The sequence below is a fragment of the Manis javanica genome, chromosome 7 (assembly GCF_040802235.1).
Source record: "Manis javanica isolate MJ-LG chromosome 7, MJ_LKY, whole genome shotgun sequence".
Classification (NCBI taxonomy): Eukaryota; Metazoa; Chordata; class Mammalia; order Pholidota; family Manidae; genus Manis; species Manis javanica.
In genome coordinates, this window is record NC_133162.1 from 77218368 (window position 1) to 77224367 (window position 6000).

Sequence of the window (6000 nt, forward strand, 5' to 3'; positions counted from 1 at the left end):
GGCAGCTGCAGATCTCTGCCTTTTCTCCCTGCCCTTTGCTCTGCAGCGTCACCAGGGGTGGGCGGGCAAGGGCTCCTGAGTGAGTGAAGCCCCAACTGTTCCAGGTACTCCTCCTCTTCCAGCCCCTTCTAACACAGGGTCTGAGCCTTAGGCATGGCCCTGTTATAGAGACAAGCATGCACCCTGAAGGCTGGAACCACAGGCTAGAACTTATCTCCAGAATGTGCTCTTCAGAAGGAAGCAGGAAAGAAGCAGAGTGCTAAACTCACTATCAGCAGAAGCCACCAGCTCTTCGGAAGGTTTCTACACCCCTCAGGCAGCCATCCACCACACATTTTTGTCTCTCAAGTCAGGAGATGAGCTAATTTCATAGCTGAGGCAACATGTAGCAAGTCAAGGTGGTTTGACATCCATCTGATTTGGATTGAAGGCATTTTGTCAATCCACAAAATTCAATCCACAATGAGCCTGGGGAATTTGATTTTATGTGTCAACAACCAGGTGCTATAAAGGCCCTTTATCCTTTTTGAATTCTGCTGTCTAGGAATTGGAGAGGGCCCGAAGGTGTCAAAATACAACTTATATGGGGGACCCCATAGGTGAGTTCCAATGGCAAAGACAGAGCCTGGACCCCTGGGTCCTGGCCATACCCTGCCTCTGACCCCCATGTGGTTCTGTTCCAGTTCCATACATCTCTGCATGTGTGACCATGCATGGTATGACACCCAAAGGTGGTTTCAGCTCTGGGATTTCACAATCAGGATTTATAGCTATAATCAGCAACCTTTGCTCCATGGGGTCTTCTTTGACAGTCCTGTCTGAATTAGTTCCCCATCTTATCCTCGGTCTTTACACCCAGTTGGTTTCCACCAGGTGGTTAACCCAACCCACACTGACGCGTTGCTCCATTTGCGCCCACTGCCTCCCTCATTACCCTCTCAGCTCCAAGATGAGAGGGATCTCTGCACTCGCCTTCACTGTCACATCCCCACGGCCAGGCACAATGCAGGTTCTCAATATTTGGTGAACTGTTTAATGAGAACATGCCCCTCAGGGTGAAGTATTTGGGGCACAGGGCAGTTAGTCCCTCACAAGGCCAGGTACTCCTCGGGAGCTAATGCAACCACTGAGACTTCCAGATTAACTCAATCTGCTTCACTGTAATAGCCAGCTCTTGGTTAGCAGTTGTTTACTCTTGTTAGCAATTGTTTGAATAGAAGGAGCATAAAGTTTCTTTGAAATCCTGCTTTAAAAGTCTTCCCTTTGAAACCAAGGGAAATGGCCACAGCCATCAGTGGAGCCTAAACTGTAAAGCTCCCCCAGAGGAGAGGATGGAATTGAAATGGAGAGAGAGCTGTCTCTTGAGCCTTTCAGTGGAGAAACAGCAAAGCTGGGTCTAAATCATCTCTGCTCAGCTTTTGCTACTGTTCCTACACCCCAGCCTCCGTCCTGAGGAAAATAAGCTTTAGAGTAAGTTCTCAGTGGAAAGCTGGCCCAGCATGGATGTCCCCAGAGCTTCACATGCTGTTGCATCATACCCATAGCCTCGGTATACACTCAGGATACTGTTCTTATTCAAGAGAAGTTAGTCATGTTCCTCTCTCCTGTCCTCCTGGCCTGTCATTTATGGAAACCACAAGGTCCCATGGGGATATTAGGAGCCAGTGTCCACACTGCCCTGCAACACAGCCTTCTGTAGCACCAAGTGGCTGCAGGGTGTTCTCCTTCTGCTACTGGCTCATCACTGAACCCCTCCTCTGAACTCTGAGGCCAGTAAAGGAAGGGAGTCCACTTCAGTGGGAACACTGAGGGTGTGGCCCTTGGGGAAGTCAGGGGAGGTCAGCCAAGTGCACAGAGCTGCAGGTCCCCAGCGGGGCCATCAGGCAGCTGGCAGGCTCCTGGTGCACTGGCTGAGCCCACATCCTCTGTGACCACGAAGCACATTCACCTCACATGGCAATCATGGCCTCCTTTGTTCTCCCAGGTCTCCACAGGGCTGAGCCCTTGGGAATGAAAATGCACAATAACAGGCTGTAGATATAAGAGCCCTGGAGACTGTTTCTGCCAACAGCGGCTCTCTGCATGAGTCGTGGTCCCTGACTGCATCTTCACAGGGTCTCTTAGGCACAGATGGAGATAGTCACCCTTCAGTGAAAGGGCTCTGCAAACAAATGAGTCAGGCTGAAACGGTCACCACACTCCACCACCCCTTCTTTGAAGACAATCCATGTTCTCAGTCCTTTGATAAGTCTCTGTGGAAGTTTTTGTCCATTTGTATGTCACCCTCCTTCTGTGACATGGGGCTTGGAAGCCATGGATGGCACTGTGTGAAAGCAAAGTCCAACTTATAACAAATACCTGATTTCTACCACAACGAATTTTTATGCAGAATGCCTACGGGTAGGTCATGGTTATGATTCCCGCTATCTGGTTCTCCATCTAAAAATGTAAGGTTGGCAATTGATTGAGTAGCCTTTCCAAGCATTAACTGTGAGCAAAGATCTACACCCCAGATGAAAACCACAGCAGCTGAGGGTCAAGGGCTCTCACCAGCCATAACTGCACATTAGAAACTTGGAGCTTTTGCCGTATCGCAGCCCAGGCCCCACCCCAGACCAATGAAGCAGAATATCTCTAGGAGGAGTCAGACGTGTTCATTGTTTTGAATTGCCCAGATGATTTTCATAGGCAGCCTGTTGAAAACCCTAGATGAAGCCTTAAAGAGCCATTTGGACTGAAGCCTGTTGCTCTTCCCACTAGCCTGGTTGCAATCTATCCACACAGGAAGGGCTCCTGCCCCACAGATATGTCACAGGACTCCAACATGTGTCTGAATCACGGCAAAGGACCACAGGGAGCCCAGAGCCCAGGCTCCTCAGAGAAGGCCATGATGTGGGCCTTGGGCTTGCACTGAGCTGCCAGATGATTGTGACGCCCACCAGAGTTCAACAAGTCTTGGCCTAGCCCACCTGGACTGTGAAAGATGCTCATTCGCAAGTACGGTGGTGCCCATTCACACCAGCGGCCGTCAGAACATGGTCGTGGCCTATGTGACAGCAATGCTACTTGATAGTCAATTGTCCCTCCTGTGGCTCTGAGCCCAGGGGAAGCCCCATCCTAGCCTCCACTTCCCCACATGCCAGAATCCATTCTGGAGATGTATCCCTGGGTAGAAATCAGTGTTCTTTATCACTGTGCACCTGGACAGCTTTCTACCCTTTCCATCTCCTAACCCAGAACCCTCTCTGGGAAGCCTGCCTAATTCAAGGCCAGAGGCCTGGGCCCTGTATGCTCAAGAAACACTGAGTCTTCAGTCCCTCTGTACATGAAACAAAATAGGAGGAGTCCAGCAAGGGTCACGCTCCATGCCCTGTGTGCCGGTACTTCCCCACCAAGTCCCCTCACACAATCTCTGCCATCTACAAGGAGAGGGGCTCACAGACAGGAAAGCAAACTTCCTGCCCAGAGCTGTCCAAGAGCTGGAGACTAGTAAGGGCCAACAGGGGCACAAGCATGGCTAGAATGAACCAGATGGGGAGGATATGCACCACTGCCCACTCAGCCTGCCCCACATCCAGCAGGTGCCCCCCACTCCATACCACCCACAACACTGGAGATGGAGTAATGCCTCATTCCAGCCTGAATCCCGGCATGGAGGTGGCAGAGGGGAGAGGGCGGACAGGCCCACTGTCCAGATGGCACAGCCCTGCCCAGACACCCAACCCAGCCTACACTTGCCCACATGCCCTGTCCTTTCTGTGCCACCACCATGGGCTCCCCTTCCCTCTGCTGGTCTCCTGCCTTTGCCCCTTCCTCTGTGGCTTCTCTTTGCCCGGATGCAGCCTCTGTCCTTTATCTTAGACCTTAAGCCACCCTCCAAGCAACATTCTCTCCTGGCTGTACACATTAATGAACTGCCCTAGAAAGTCTGCCTCCCGGCAACCCCAAGGCTATTGGCAGGGCCATCCTCACCTTCCAGAGTTCTCTGCAGCCAGGAGCCCAACACCCTCTGGGCCTTGGGGAGGGAGGTTTGCCAGATAGAGAGGGAAGGAGGATTGCTCTGGCTGCGTTGAGGACCATGTTGTAGAGAGATCCTGGGTCAGCGCCTACAGGGGTGGAGTTTGAATAAAAAGCAAACTAAATCCAGGTTTCTGTAAATGGAGCTTGGATCCCAAAAACTTGGCATGTAAAGCAGTTTTCAAATGTTGTGCACAAAAATCACCTGGAAGAGATGAAAATGCAGAATTCAAGGCCCCTAGCCCTGAGATTATGCCTCAGCAAGGGAGCTGTGGAAGCTGCATCTTAGCTGGGCCCGTGGACCAGGTGTTCGGAGAAAAGATTCTGCAGACACAATTATAAAGCAAAAGCAAATTCAGGCATAGCCCAAGTCCAGGCAAGTAGAACCAGAGTGCCATGCAGAAATCAGAGAGGAGCTTAGGTCCAAGCGGGCACCAAAGCAGAGGAGACAGAAGTGTGTGGGTCTGGCTCCTGGAGCATGACTTTATTCTGAGAGCACCTGGCCTCTTAGTCCAATCCTGCTTCAGCACTTAAACATAAGCAGGTCATAGGGAATCTCAGGGACTATGAATCTTCCCTCCTAAAAATAGACCCCTAATTTATAGAGCTGAGAGTCCACTCAAGAGCCAAGGGCTGGATCTATTGCTGGTAAAATATGAAGGATGTAACACAATAGCCCTTCAAATCTCCCCATGTATTTTCATGGGCCAGGCAGTAACTGCCTCGGGAGGTGAGGCCCTCATGGGTCAGGTGGGGACTCCCACCAGCAGGGGGAATCTGAGGCTGCAGCAGAGCCACAGAACACAGCAGGCCCTGCAGGAAGAAAGACATGGGTGGGTCCACCCACGACCAAGGCATCAAAACGTAAGGAAGCCTCAGAGACAGACAGAAGGTGGCAGACAGGGTAAAAAGGAGCCAGGAACTTGCTCACCACAAACACAGGAACCCTGCTCCCATTCCAGATGCAACTGCTCTGAGGATGCCCATGTTCAGCAGGATGTCCTCTGGTGAGACGGACACAATGAGGGGCTCTGGGTTGAGTCACTCTCACTAGGCCTGGCCTTTTACCCTTGTGGGCTGTGCTCAGGCAGAAACTGTCACCAAATTAGGACATGGCCCCTGCTGGCTTGGGACCCAAAGCCTCCAGACTTTCTACCCAATTTGTGATGGTCCTTAGTCACTCACGCCTCATTTTCTTCACCCCTAAAGGATGTCTGTCATCCACAATAGCTCTTACAGAAGACCACTAAGCGTGGCTAAGGGATGCCAAAGCTGTGCTGGAAAGTGAACATTTTATTCTCTCAGCTAGTTGAGGAAAAGGAAGCATGATCCCCACAGCACCGGGGAGACCTCCATTCCCACTGTCCCCACACGGGTAAATGTGAAGCAGCAGCAGAGGGGGTGCAGCGGAATCAGTGCCCCACGGGGCTCTAGGCCCTGCCCCGCAAGGCTCCTCGAAGGAGCCACCCTCGGCCTGAGGTCTGGAGAAAAGGCCGACGTGAACAGGCCGAAGAGGATGGGGCAGCTCGGGGGAGCAAGGGATAACATGTGGGAGCCCAGAAAGCAGGGAGCAGACAGGCTGAAAGCATGGGGTGTTGGGGTGACAGCTGCAGAGAGAAGCAGAGCCCACCTGCAGGAGCTCTGGGTCCAGTGAAGGATTTGGGGACGGGGCTTGATGAAACTTCAGAAAGATCATGCCGGCCAGGCACATTGCATGTAACAGGAGCAGAAGAGAAAAGACATCAAGGCTTCAGTGATGCAGGAGCGAGATGCTGCAGCTCAGAGGAAGGCGCCGGCTGAGGGTAATGGTGGAATGCCTGGCAGCAAAATCAGCAGGGCCTGACTGCATCGGGGGTGGCTGAGAGGACAGGTCAGCCCGGCAGTTTCCTAACATGGAGGGAACTGGAACATAGAAAACCTAAGAGCCCAAGATTCTGATTCTGTTTTTATTATGTCAAATATTATTTGTTTTATTATGTCTGC

At 51.9% G+C, this 6000-nt stretch overlaps 1 long non-coding RNA gene across 2 annotated transcripts in view; it reads right to left on the reverse strand.

Annotated features, from left to right (window-relative positions):
• The window catches only part of LOC140850596 (uncharacterized), a 50159-nt gene extending 45130 nt beyond the window's left edge, over positions 1–5029 (reverse strand). Inside the window, exons 1-2 of one of the 2 annotated variants that reach the window (XR_012133538.1) lie at positions 4949–5029; positions 3973–4106 (exon numbers count right to left, since the gene is read on the reverse strand). This is a non-coding gene — a long non-coding RNA (uncharacterized lncRNA). Of the gene's footprint in view, positions 1–3972; positions 4107–4222; positions 4416–4948 lie in introns of those variants that run through there. The other variant, XR_012133537.1, reaches the window with a different exon arrangement.
• Between the last annotated feature and the right edge of the window lie 971 nt (positions 5030–6000).